This window comes from Hemitrygon akajei, chromosome 17, assembly GCF_048418815.1.
Source record: "Hemitrygon akajei chromosome 17, sHemAka1.3, whole genome shotgun sequence".
Classification (NCBI taxonomy): Eukaryota; Metazoa; Chordata; class Chondrichthyes; order Myliobatiformes; family Dasyatidae; genus Hemitrygon; species Hemitrygon akajei.
The window spans coordinates 91,166,652-91,181,196 of NC_133140.1; the positions used below are offsets into that span (position 1 = coordinate 91,166,652).

A 14,545-nucleotide genomic window follows, 5' to 3' on the forward strand; every position below is an offset into this window, starting at 1 on the left:
ACAGAAGTTTTTAATTGGTTGGCCAATACTTTGCCTGATTTATATCTATGAATGTAAAATTGAGTTTTATCTTTAAGAAGTTGAGTTTCAATTGGATAGGTTAACAGAAGATTGTATTTAGTTTTAACTTCAACAGGTCTTTTATATAAAACAGGATCTGGAGCTATAGCATATTTTTGATTTAATTGTTTCAATTGATTGGCTAATTCTTTATTAGCTTTATTTGTAACACTTGCAGTAGAAGAAATAATTTGTCCTCTAATATGGGCCTTGAAAGTATTCCATACAATAAGATTAGAAGTCTCTTCCTTTTCATTCTCCTCAAAAAACAAAATAATATGCCTCTCTAGAAATTTTTAAAATTCCTTATCAGATAACAGTTGTATTAAAACGTCAAATTCTGTTTGTTTGAGGAAGACCAGGGAGATTTAAAGATAGAAATACAGGCGCATGATCTGAAACAGCAATCTCTTTATATTCACAGGAACAAACTGCTGAAATCATTCGACTAGCAATAAAAAAAAATCATTCCTGGAATATATATGATGAACTTGGGGGAAAAAAATGAGTGCCCCCTATCTAAAGGATGTAAGAAATGCAAAACATCAACAATACCACATTTCAGTAAAAAAGGTTGAATAAACAAAGCTGATATATTAAGAGATGCTGGTTTAGAAGATGATTGGTCTAAAATTGGGTGTAGCCAGCAATTAAAATCTCCTTCCATCCCCAAAGAATAAAGACTAGGATCTGGTAAAAACGAAAAAAAACGCTCAAAGAATCCTGGATCATCTATATTTAGGGCATACACATTGGCAAATGTTATTATTTTATTATCTAGTTTTCCTGAAACTATAGCAAAACATCCATTAGTATCAGACACTATGTTGGACAAAGGAAAGTGTATTATCTATAAGAGTTGAAACTCCTCTAGATTTGGCCTGAAAAGACGAATGAAAACAAAGTCCGTTCCAGCGGCTAAAAAAACGTAGATTATCACATTTGCGTATGCGAGTTTCTTGTAAAGAAAAATAATAGGGACCTTAAATTTCTTAATATAAGCAAAAATGTTATTACATTTAACAGGGTGATTTAACCCGTTCATGTTAAAACTGAGTAAGTTACTAGTTTGGTCCATTTTTAGTATTATTTAAAGGAAGGGTTAAAATGTAAGTTAAAACCAATCCATAAACCTTAAGAAATGGTAACCAAGCAACAAGTTGGCAAAAAAAAATTTGAAAACAGCTTCTGAGAAAAAAAACCCATCCCCTCACCCACCTCCCAAAGAAGGAAAACCAACCAATAGAAAGCCAGCATCTACAAATACGGACAACCCCCCCCCAAAAAAAAAACCTGGTGATTGCTCTAATTAGTTTCAAGGTTGTTTATATTCCAACCTAGACTAAACCAGACAAGAAATTCAATTCCCGTATATCAAAAATACAAAAGGAAATTAGTTAAAGGTTTAGCAAAAGTGAAAGATACCATTATTCATACAGAAAGACATTAAACATTTAATCTTATATCATTATGAAAAAACAGGCTAAGCAGTTAGCTTTCAAATTTAAAAAAGCTTTATGCTTCATTCAAATGAAACCATTCGAAGGGTCCATCTTTAATGAGATCCTCAGTCAAACTGGGTAGCCAAGGAACGTGTTAAAACCCTTGTTAAAAAAATTCCAACAAAGCTTGTTTAAACTTAGCATGTTCCTGCATAACCTCAAGTGAATAGTCTTTGAGAATCTAATATTCCACCCTATAACAAATCATGCCCCTTCGACGGGATTTGCGAATTAAAAGCTTCTCATTTAATTTTGTGTCTTCATGCAAGAACAAACTAAACAGCTAGCATTCAGATTTTAAAAACCTTTGTGCTTCAGCATTCCAACGAAACCATTCAAAAGAACTGTTTTTAAGGGTGATTCTGAGACAAGCTGGATAGCAAAGGGAAGGTTTAAAAACCTTGTTAAAAAACTCAGGCATAACTTCTTTGAACTTAGCGCGTTCCTGCGTAACCTCAGGGGAATAATCTTCAACAATTCTAATCTTGCCGCCACGATAATCAGTCATGCCACTTCGACGAGATTCGCGTATTAACAGTTCCTTTGTTTTAAATTCATGAAAACAAATTATTACCGATCTTGGTCTATCTCTGTCAGGAGATCTAAAGACGGGAGACCTGTAAACTTGATCAATCATAGGCAAAGACGCCAAAATTTCTGGAAATAATTCTTGCAGAAAGTTTGCAAAGAATTCCATAGGATGATACCTTCAATTAATTCTTCGAGACCCAGAACCCATAGATTGTTCCTTCTGCTTCTATTTACTATGTTGATGATCTTCTGTCTTAACTTTTCGTTGGATTTTAATTGCTTTTCACAAAGCTTTTGCAGTTCAACCACTTCTGTTTCCAGAGACGACTACATTGCTTCATTATTTTTTATACGTTTATCATGTTCATTAAGAGTTGGCTGAATAGAATCCAATTTACCATCTGTTTGAATTCAGAGCTGAATTGTTGAAATTTCTCAGAGGCTTCTCGTGTATGACTTCGCAGCAAGTCCATAATAGAATCCAAAGAAGCAGGGGGATCATCCTTTTTAGTACCTCTGCTACTCCTTGATGTTAATGAAAAAATATTACACTTAAAAAAGAAGTTTCAAGACAGGTTGGAAATAGTAAGATAATTAGAGTTGGAGCAAAGGGAGATTGCTGCTACTCCATCAGCCACCACCAGGAAATCTCAGCACTTTTTTTCAAAATGTCACTCAAGTTGCCTCCTCTCCTGATTCGATTAGGTTGCCAGAAAAAAAACTACATTGTTTAGGATTGAGAGAACTTTGAATCTTTTGGAATTATTTGCAGGTAGAAGCAGTTTTGAAAGAAAGGTTTTGCTTTGTGGTTCCTGAGTTGTGACTATTCCTTTGTGATTGGTATCCTGCTATTTCCTGGCCCTCTTGATATATGATTTTAGATTTCTAGGCTGGTTTTGCTATCGATGGACTATTGAAGTTGTGTGAGGAGAGGGATGGGTTCTGTTCCTGTGCAGATTACTACGGCTTCTATTAATGGCACCCCAACAGCAGCTCGGCAGTTCTTTCAGCTACAGGTCTATGTGAAAGCATTGAAAAGACTTCATAAGACTTCTGTATGTCTGAGCCATATGTTATACTGCAGGCCAGTTGGGCACTGATTAAAGCAGACAGTCCAGGGAGTAACGTGCTTGGACTAAAGGGCAAATTGAATAGTCAGGAGTGTAGCAGGCTTCTTTCTCGACAAGCTTTGTCTTGCGCTGGCTAATCTTGGTTCGGCCCATATACTCTGTGTGGAGCTATTATTCTGACCATACCTTGACCATAGTGTTCCATACCCCTCCATCCAAGTATTTATCCAAACTTCTCAAATGTTGCATTCAATCCTGCATCCACCACTTCTGCTGGCAGCTCATTCCACACTCTCATCACCCTCTGAGTGAAGAAGTTCCTTGTGAATATTTCAGCTTCCACTTTTAACATATGTCCTCTAATGATAGTCTCACCTAACCTGAGGGGGAAAAGCCCGCTTGCAAATGCCCCTCATAATTTTGCACAGTACTGTAATTATCAATGTGGAGCAGAGAGTGAGTTTGTAAATCTGGCAGGAGCAGAAACCATAGAAAGGGTGCAGAGAAATACAAGGATGTTGCATGGATTGGGGAGCATGGCTTATGAGAGTAGGTTGAGTGAACTCGGCCTTTTCTCCTTGGAGCAACAAAGGATGAGTGGTGACCTGATAGAGGTGTACAAGATAATGAGAGGCATTATAGGCATGTTAGTCTAGTAAGACCATGGATTTGCACTTTGGAAGGTTTCCAGGGCGCAGGTCTGTGCAAGGTTGTATGGAAGCCCATGCTGCAAGTCTCCCCTCTCCATGCCACCGATGTTGTCAAAGGGAAGGGCACTAGGGCCGATACAACTTGGCACTGGTTCATTGCAGAGCAATGTGTGGTTAAGTGCCTTGCTCAAGGACACAACAGGCTGCCTCAGCTGAGGCTCGAACTAGCAACCTTCAGATCACTAGACCAACGCCTTAACCACTTGGCCATGCGCCAACACAGGCATTGTTGAGAGGCATTGATCATGTGGATAGTCAGATGCTTTTCCCCAGAGCCGAAATGGCTAGCACAAGAGGGCATAGTTTTAAGGTGCTTGGAAGTAGGTACAGAGGAGATGTTGGTTAAGTTTTTTTACGCAGAGAGTGGTCAGTGCATGGAATGGGCTGCTGGTGGCAGATGTAGAAGCGGAAATGATAGGGTTTTTTAAGAGACTCCTGGATAGGTACATGGAGCTTAGAAAAATAGAGGGCTATGGGTAAAGCCTAGGTAGTTCTAAGGTAGGGACATGTTCGGCACAGCTTTGTGAGCCGAAGGGCCTGTATTGTGCTGTAGGTTTTCAATGTTTCTAGGAGCAAAGGATGTTGGGAATGGCAAGGGTGGAACACTGTGGGAGAAGTATGGAACAAGTGGCAGAGGAGTGTCAGGGGCGGGAGAGGTGGTGTGTGTGCAGGCACGGTCACTTAATTCCAATCATTTGTTTATTGATCATTACAGAATGTTGCTCTAGTACTTCCCACTCTCTCACCTCTCCCCTTCCCGTTTCCCAGCCATAGTTCCCCTCTCCCTGCCCCCTTCCCACTCAGTCCACAATCAGAATCAGGTTTAGCATCACTTACATATGTCATGAATATTTTTATTACAGCAGCAGTACAGTACTGTATCTCTTATAAAATTTCTAATTCTTCTCGTGCATTTCTTATACCTCATTTGATCTTAGCTGTGTACCCCTGACTTTTTCTTTATCAGGGTCTCAATATCCCTTAATAGCCAAGGTTCCCCAAACCTGTTGATCTTGCCTATTTTTGTTTCGGAATATACAACACTGTACTTTTGGTATTACAGATTTGAAAGCTTCCCACTTCTTCTGTCTCTCTTTGCTGGAAATTATAACACAAAGGATTCTGCTGATGCTGGAAATCCAAAATAGTACACACAAAATGCTGAAGGTGGAAATGGTTAAATAGTTGATGTTTTGGGCTTAGACCCTTCACCAGGACTGGAAAGGAAGTGGGAAGACGCCAGATTAAGAAGATGGGGGGTGGGGGAGAAGGACAAGCTAGAAAGTGAAAATGAAGCCAGGTGAATGGGGAAACAGTGATGAAGTAAGAAGCTGGGAGGTGATAGATGGGAAAGGTGAAGGACTGGAGAAGAAGCAATCTGAAAGGAGAGGAGAGTGGGTCATGGGAGAAAGGAGAAGTGATAGCAGGTGAAGAGAAGAGATAAGAGGACAGAGTGGGGAATTGAAGGGGGGGAATTACCAAAAGTTGGAGAAATCAGCGTTCATGCCATCAGGTTCGGGGCTACCTCGACCTCATTGTGGTGCGGAGGCCATGGACCAACATGTCAGATTGGAAATGAGGATAGAAATTAAAATGGTTGGCCACTTGAGTGGAGATGCTCAACAAAGTGGTTGACCTGCCAATTTACATCGGGTCACACCAATGTAGAGATGGAGACGGCTGCATTGGTTGGGAGCACTGGATGTAGTAGATGACCCCAACAGATTCACAGGTTTGGTGCAAAGTTGGATCGCTTTGGGTGCCAAAGTGTGACTTTGGGCTGGGTGAAAGAATCTGGACCTGGAACAAGGCACTCGGCAGCGTGGTCTAGGCCCCGAGTCCTTTCCAGTTGCTTGGTCCTAGTGCGAGGTACGGTATGCTGTTTAGACAATTTAAATGCCAACCCAGATCAGAGGTAAGAGCTGATTCAATCGCTCTCTGTGATTTATCACTCCTCTCTCCAGGGTGCGGAGCCTTTCACTGTTCCGTTGTTGGGTCGATTTAAATGCCACAGTTAGACTGAAAAGACAAGGTGTCAGTTGGGACAAGAACTGATTTTGCTCGTTCTCCGCCCTGGTTATCTTCATGACACTGAGGCTATGAAGACTACCCCGGCTGCTGTGCTCCGTGCCTGCTAATGTGCAGGATTCCATGGAGGAAGCATGACTGTACATCAGGGAAACAAATGTGTTTGAGGGAATAGGGGTTTTAAACTCCCAATGCCGATTATCTTGCTGGCAAACATGTAGTCTCTGGTGAATAAAATCAATTATTTCAGTGCTAGGGTGCTGAATCAAGGCTGATTTATACTTGTGCATAGCCCTGATTTTCACTTCTGCATTGCTCTACGCTATAGAGAGCATGGGTTGATATGCGCCAAAACTCTAGTTGGCGGTGGGGTTTCTGTGCCACTGTGTTGAGTTTCTTCATGAGAGACATGGATGAGGAAATGTATTTCAAACATTTCCGCATGTCAGCAGGTAGATATGACAATTTGGTTCATCTATTTCGCATCGGTGTATGCACAGCCTACAAACATGGCGGAGAAGAAGCAACCGGAAATGCGTAGGAGGAAATGCGATGCTATCAAGCAGACCAATTACAGTTGTTGCGGTCTGCATCGCCATAACGCTTGAGTAACTTTTCTGGAGAGGTGCACGCTGCATAGGGTACGGCGTCGGGTACATGATTCCTACGGCATTGATGCAACGCACAAGTATAAATCGGCCTTCAGAGGGACATTAGGACCACGTGTGTCCTTTGTTTCACAGAATCCTGGTTAACCCTTTCCATGCCGGATGCAGCGATTCAGATCGACAGGTTTACTATATACTGACAGGGTAGATCAGGGTGGAAGAGTATGCCTCATGATCAACTCTTCTTGGTGCACAACTATATCAGTGCTGACCCAATTCTGTTCACCAGACCTGGAATATTTAGCAGTTAAGTTCCGTCCTTTCTACCTACCAGGGAAGTTATCTAGGGTCATTTTGGTAGCAGTTACATTCCACCTCAGGTCAATGTCAATCTGGCTTTAGATGATCAGAGCAATGGGATGAACATGCACGAAAGAGCATATCCTAACGCTTTCACCATTGTTTTGGGAGATTTTAACCAGGCCAGTCTGAAAAAATCACCAAGCAATTACCAGCAACAGACCACTTGCAATGCTAAAGGGAACAATACACTGGACCATTGCTATACCACCGTCAAGAATGCCTTCTATGCTATTCCATGCCCTCACTTCGGGAAGTCTGATCACCTGGCTGTACTTCTACTCCCTGAGTATAAGCAGAGACTGGAGACTGCAGCACCAGCAGTAAGGACCAAGAAGGTATGGACAAGGGAAGCACAGAAGCGCCTACAAGACTGCTTTGAATCGGTGGACTGGACTGTATTCAGGGATTCATCTTTGAACTTGGATGAGTATGCTGCAGTTGTTAACAACTTCATTAGTACTTGTGTGATGAATGAGTGCCTACAAAGACTTACTGTACATTCCCAAACCAAAAGCCATGGATGAACCAGGATGTTCGTCTTCTGCTGAAGGCTAGATCTGTGGCATTCAAGTCTGACAACCGAAGCCCGAACCAGAAATCCTGGTTTGATTTGCGGAGGGCTATTTCAAGGGCAAAGAGACAATTCTGAATGAAGTTGGAGACGACAACTGTGGTAAGGTTTGCAAGACATTACTTCCTACAAAGCGAAACCCAATAGCATGAATGGTAGTGATGCTTCACTACCAGATGAACTCAACACCTTCTATGCCCACTTTGAAAGGGAGAATACAACTACAGCTGTGAAAATTCCTGCTGCACCTGATGACCCTGTGATCTCTGTCTCAGAAGCCAATGTTAGGCTGACTTTAAAGAGAGTGAACCTTTGCAAGGGGGAAGGACCTGATGGAATACCTGGTAAGGCTCTCAAAGCCTGCGCCAGCCAACTAGCGGGAGTATTCAAGGACATTTTCAACCTCTCACTGCTATGGGCAGAAGTTCCCACTTGCTTCAAAAAGTCAAAAATTATACCAGTCTAAGAAGAATAACGTGAGCTGCCTTAATGACTATTGCCCAGTAGCACCTGCATCTACAGTGATGAAACCCTAATGCAAGAGGTTGGTCATGACTAGACTGCTCCTGCCGCAGCAAGGACCTGGACCCGTTGCAATTTGCCCATCACCACAACAGGTCAACAGCAGACGCAATCTCAATGGCTCTCCACACAGCTTTAGATCACCTGGATAACACAAACACCTAGTCAGGATGCTGTTCATGGACTATAGCTCAGCATTTAATACCATCATTCCCACAATCCTGATTGAGAAGTTGCAGAGCCTGGGCCTCCATACCTCCCTCTGCAATTGGATCCTCAACTTCTTAACCGGAAGACCACAATCTGTGCGGTTTGGTGATAACATTTCCCCCTTGCTGACAATCAACACTAGCACACTTCAGGGGTGTGTGCTTAGCCCACTGCTCTACTTTCTCTATACCCAAGACTGTGTGGCTAGGTATAGCTCAAATACCATCTATAAATTTGCTGATGATACAACCATTGTTGGTAGAATCTCAAGTGGTGACGAGAGGGTGTACAGGAGTGAAATATGCCAACTAGTGGAGTGGTGTCTCAACAACAACCTGGCACTCAACGTCAGTGAGACAAAAGAGTTGATTGTTGACTTCAGGAAGGGTAAGACGAAAGAACATATACCAATCCTCATTGAGGTATCAGAAGATGAGAGAGGGAGCAGTTTCAAGTTCCTGAGTGTCAAGATCTCTGAGCATTTAACTTGGTCCCAACAGATGAATGCAGTTATAAAGAAGGCAAGAAAGTAACAATACTTCATTAGGAGTTTGAAGAGATTTGGTATGTCAACAAATACACTCAAAGACTTCTATAGATGTACCGCTGAGAGCATTCTGACCGGCTACATCACTGTCTGGTATGGGGAGGGGGTGGCTACTGCAGAGGGTTGTAAATTTAGTCAGCTCCACCTTGGGTACTAGCCTACAAGGTACCCAGGACATTTTCAAGGAGTGGTGTCTCAGAAAGGCAGCGTCCATTATTAAGGACCTCTAGCACACAAGGCACGCCCTTTTGTCACTGTTACCATCAGATAAGAGGGACAGAAAGAAGCCTGAAGGCACATACTCGGCAATTCAGGAACAGCTTCTTCCCTTCTCCCATCTGATTCCTAAATGGATATTGAACCCTTGGACACAACCTCACTTTTTTAAATCTATAGTATTACTGTTTTTTGCACAATTTTTAATCTATTCAATATAGGGGTACTATAATTGATTTACTTATTTATATACTATTATTTTGTTTTTTTTCTATATTATGTATTGCATTGAACTGCTGCTGCTAAGTTAACAAATTTCACGTCACGTGCCAGTGATAATAAATCTGATTCTGATAAGCGAGGCTTTGGGCCTACTCTGGGCTGTTCTAGAGTTTGGATCTGAGAACTCAATTTTGGTTTGGAATGCTGTTGTTTGCTTTAATTGTTAGCATGATTCTTATTTTATTTCTTTTGTGCATTGAGTGTTGTTTTATTTTCTTTTTTTGTTTGTTTTTATTTAATTGGGTTCTGTCTGGTTTCTAGCTTTGTGGCTACCTGTGAGCAAGCAAATCTCGAAAGTTGTATAGTTCATAATTCTTTGATAATATTTGAATCTTGAAACGGAAGAGATGCAAGTGAGAGCAACATCAACAGTGGAGGAAGGGAAACCCCATTCTTTGAAGGATATCTCTGATGTTCTGGAGAGGAATGTCTCTTCCTGGGAACAGATGCAGCGGTATAGTCAAGATAGCCATGGGAATTGGTAAGTTTGTGAAAGATATTGGTAGACAATTTGTCTCCAGAGATAGAGAGATTGAGAAGGGGAAGAGAGGTGTCTGAAATGGACCAAGTGAATTTAAGAGCATGATGGAAGTTGGAGGCAAAGTTGATGAAATTGATGTAGCAGTAATGCAGTTGTCAATGCAACACAGAAAGAGTTGGGAGCATTACCAGTGATGTCTTGGAATATGGACTATTCCACATAGCCAACGAAAAGGCAGGCATAGCTGGGGCCCATTCAGGTGCCTGTAACTGCATGTTGAGTTTGGAGAAAGTGGGAGGAGCTCAAAGAGAAATTGTTGAAACTGGAAAGTTGTCCTTACTCCAATTTAGAATCTGAACTTGAAGGACCAGTCCTATCCTCCATAGTTAGTGATGCAACGCTTCCTCTGTTGACTAAATCCTAACCCCTTACTTCACTAGATTCCCTACAAATATGTAAGGTTCATCAACCTGTAGTAACTTGCATCAACTCAAATTGCCAACAGATGAGAAGATGGAGTGTGAGGAAGGAATGAACGGTGTTGTCAGGGAACTGCCTACTCTTGTTTCTTTTTGTGTTCTCATCCAAATTCCTGATATAAGACCATAAGATATAGAGAGCAGAATCAGGCCATTTGGCCCATCAAACCTGCTCTGCTATTTCATCATGGTTGATTCATTTTTCCTCTCAGCTCTAATCTCCTGCCTTCCCTCCATATCCCGTCATTCTTCTGAATTATATTGAATGCAGGCCCAAAGCCATCAAACGCACTTCAGCTGGTTAAATGAATTATGAAAGGAAGCTGGCAACTAATATCAAAAAAGATGCTGAAAGCTTTTTCAAGTATATGAAGGGTAAAAGAGAGTCTAGGGTAAATATAGGACCAATGCAAAATGACACTGGAGATATTGTAATGAGAGATGCATAGATGGCAGAGGAACTTGAATGCATATTTTGCATCAGTCTTCATAGTGGAAGATGTCAGCCGTATACCAGACATTCAAGAGTGTCAGGAAAGTGCAATATGTGCAGTGAAAATTACGATTGAGAAGGTGCTCAGGAAGCTTAATAGTCTGAGAGTAGATAAATCTCCTGGACCTGATGAAATGGACCCTAGGGTTCTGAAGGAAGTAGCTGGAGAGATTACGGAGGTATTAGAGATGATCTTTCAAGAATCAATAGATTCTGGCATTGTACTGGATGACTAGAAAATTGCAAATGTTACTCCGTTATTTAAGAAGTGTGAGAGGCAGCAGAACTGAAACTGTTAGCCTGACATCAGAGGTTGGGAAGTTGTTGGAATCTGTTGTTGAGGATGAGATTACAGAGTATCTGGAGGCACATGACAAGGTAGGCCAAAGCCAGCATGGTTTCCTGAAAGGAAAATCCTGCCTGACAAATCTACTGCAATTCTTTGAGGAAATTACAAGCAGGGTAGACAAAGGGGATGTATTAGATGTGGTGTATTTGGATTTTCAGAAGGCCTTTGACAAGGTACCGCACATGAGACTGCTTAGCAAGGTAAGAGCTCATGGAATTACAAGGAAGTTACAAGCATTGGCTGGTTGGCAGAAAACAGAGAGTGGGAATGGATCCTATTCTGGCTGGCCACCAGTTACCAGTGGAGTTCCACAGGGGTCAGTGTTGGGACCGCTGCTTTTTATGATGTATGTCAATAATTTGGACTACAGTATTAATGGATATGTGGATAAATTTGCCGATGATACAAAGATAGGTGAAGGAGTGGGTAGTGTTGAGGAAACAGCGAGACTAAGATAGTTTAGGGGAATGGCAAAGAAGTGGCAAATGAAATAGTGTTGGAAAGTGTATGGTCATGCACATTGGTGGAAGAAATAAATGGGCAGACTATTATTTAGATGGGGAGAGAATTCAAAACGCAGAGATGCAAAGGGACTTGGGAGTCCTTGTGCAGAATACCCTAAAGGTTAACCTCCAGGTTGAGTCAATTGTGGAAAATGGCGAATGCAATGTTGGCATCCACTTCTAGAGGTATAGAATATAAGAGCAGGCAAATGATGTTGAGGCTCTATAAGGCACTCGTGAGACCACATGGAGTATTGTGTGCAGTTCTGGGCTACTTATTTTTGAAAGGATATACTGACATTGGAGAGGGTTCAGAGAAGATTCACGAGAATGATTCCAGGAATGAAAGGGTTACCGTATGAGGAACGCCTGGTAGCTCTTGGGCTGTATTCCCTGGAGTTCAGGAGAATGAGGGGGGATCTCATAGAAACATTCCGAATGTTAAAAGGCCTGAACAGATTAGATATGGCAAAGTTATTTCCCATGGTAGGGGAGTGTAGGACAAGAGGGCACGACTTCAGGATTGAAGGATGTCCTTTTAGAAATGAGATGTGGAGAAATTATTTTAGTCAAGAAGTGGTAGATCTGTGGAATTTGTTGCCACGAATGGAGGCCAAGTCATTGGGTGTATTTGAGGCAGAGATAGAAAGGTTCTTCATTAGCCAGGGCATCAAAGGGTATGGGGAGAAGGCAGGGGAGTGGGGATGAATGGAAGAATTGGTTCAACCCATGATTGAATGGCGGAGTAGACTCAGTGGGATGAATGGCCTACTTCTGCTCGTATATCTTAATGGTCTTATAAATCTCCAAAATTGAATTTAACTTACTGTAAAGAAAGAAAGGGGAAGGAGGGTGAGCATGTGCCAGACTACATTGGGGAAGTGCCATTGCAGAGAGTCAACAGCTCTAAATTCCTGAGCCTTAACATATCTATCCAATGCCTGTCCTGGCCCAGTACAGAGATGTAATTATAAGGAAGGTGCTTCAGAATCTTTACTTCCTTAGGAAGTTATAGAGGTTTGATTTCTTCCAGAGCACTCTTAACAATTTTTCACAGATGAACTATAGAAAGTGTCCTGACTGGGTGCATAATGGTTTAGTGTGACAATTTGAATGTGCAGGAACAAACAAAAAGCTTCAGAGAGAAGTGAACTCAGCCCAGTACATCACAAACACTTCCCTTCTTGTCAGTGATAGTATTTGCAGGATGTACTGCCTCAAGAAGGCAACATCCATTATCAACGATTCCACATTCCAGGCCAAGCCATCTTTTCCCAGCTACCATCAAGCAGTGGATACAGGAGCTTGAAGTCCCACAGCACAACATTTAAGAACAGCTACTTCTCTTTAACCATTTTGTTCTTGAATGGAAAATGGAAAAACTCCTAATAAGACATAGGAGCAGAATTAGGCCATCTGACCCAGATGCGCCATTTAATCATGGCTGATCCTTTTTTTTTCTCCTCCTCAGCCCCAGTTTCCAGCCTTCTCCCTGTAACCTTTGATGCCATGCCCAATCAAGAACCGATCAATCTCTGCATTAAATACACCTGACAACCTGGTCTCCACAACTGCCTGTGGAAACAAATTCCACACATTCACCACCCTTTGGCTAAAAAAAATCTCTGTGATTTGAAAGGGTGCCACTCTATCCTGAGGCTGTGCCCTCTTGTCCTAGACTCTCCCACCATGGGAAACATCCTTTCCACATCTACTCTGTCGAGGCCTTTCAACATTCAAAAGGTTTCAATGAGAACTCCCCCCCACCACCATCCTTCTAAATTCCACAGAGTACAGACCCAGAGCCATCAAACGTTCCTCGTATGATAACCCTTTCATTCCTGGAATCATCCTTGTGAACCTCCTCTGGACCCTCTCCAAAGCCAACACTACTTTTCTAAGATGAGGGGCCCAAAACTGTTCACAGTTCTCAAGTTGAGGCCCCACCAGTGCCTTATAAAGCCTCAGCATCCCACATTCTTGCTCTTGTATTCTAGACCTCTTAAAATGAATGCTAACATGGCATTTGCCTTCCTCACCACTGACTCAACCTGCGTTAACTTTTAGGGTGTTCTGCACAAGGATTCCCAAGTCCCTTTGCTTCTCAGATTTTTGGATTTTCTCCCCTTTTAGAAAATAGTCTGCATATTTATTTCTACTACCAAAGTGCTTGACCATGAATTTTGCCACATTGTATTTAATTTGCCACTTGCTCATTCTCCTAATCTGTCTAAGTCCTTCTGCAGAAAGGATAAGTGCCAGGAGGAAAGAATGGACAAGGGAATTGCCTGGGGAGCAATCCCTGTGGAAAACAGAGTCGGAATGGCAAGATCTGCTTGGTGGTGGGATCCTGTTGGAGATGGCCCCTTTAAAAAGTGCAGCTAGATAATGAGTTCTGCCTGCCTGTTTTAAGTGTTTTTCATTTAAACTTTGATAGATGTGAGTGTATGAAGACCTTGTGTACAGAGTTTCTGCTGTGGGGTTTAAAATCCAGAGATACACAAGAAATGCTTTTCACCCCGGGTGGTAGGCTGTTCAACTCGCAGGCTGCAAGAGTGATGGAGACAGGAACCCTCAATACATAGATAAGGCATGTCAAAGTGCATTTGAGGCATTATGACTGGCAGGAGCGATTAGAATCAATAGCTCTTTTCTTGCTGGCATTGTTTTTGGGCAAGATTTTCCATTACTTGTATAATTTTAATAATCACAAATGCTGAAGCTTAGATTTTAATTTTTATTCTTTTTTTTCCTGAGGAGGGAGAGGACGAGAAGGCAGATGTTGAATAGTATCGAATAACTAAATTGGAGGGGTGTGGGAGAATCTGGCAGAGGTGTGTTAGCAAGTTGATATTATTGTATAAATTGAGGGCGTGATGAGGGATGGGTATGGAATTAGAACAGGTGGACATTTACTTTGTCCTGAAAAATGGGAAGTACAGAGGTGGGGGAGATGCGTCAGGTGTGGGAAGTACCCAGTTCTAGTCGTTATTGCTGTACAAAAACAACTTGTAATCAGT

General features: G+C 41.9%; 1 protein-coding gene across 1 annotated transcript in view; it reads left to right on the forward strand.

Moving 5' to 3' along the window:
* Positions 1–14,545, forward strand: part of sntb2 (syntrophin, beta 2) — a 67,959-nt gene that overhangs the window by 13,620 nt on the left and 39,794 nt on the right. The gene's annotated exons all lie outside the window — the stretch shown is intronic.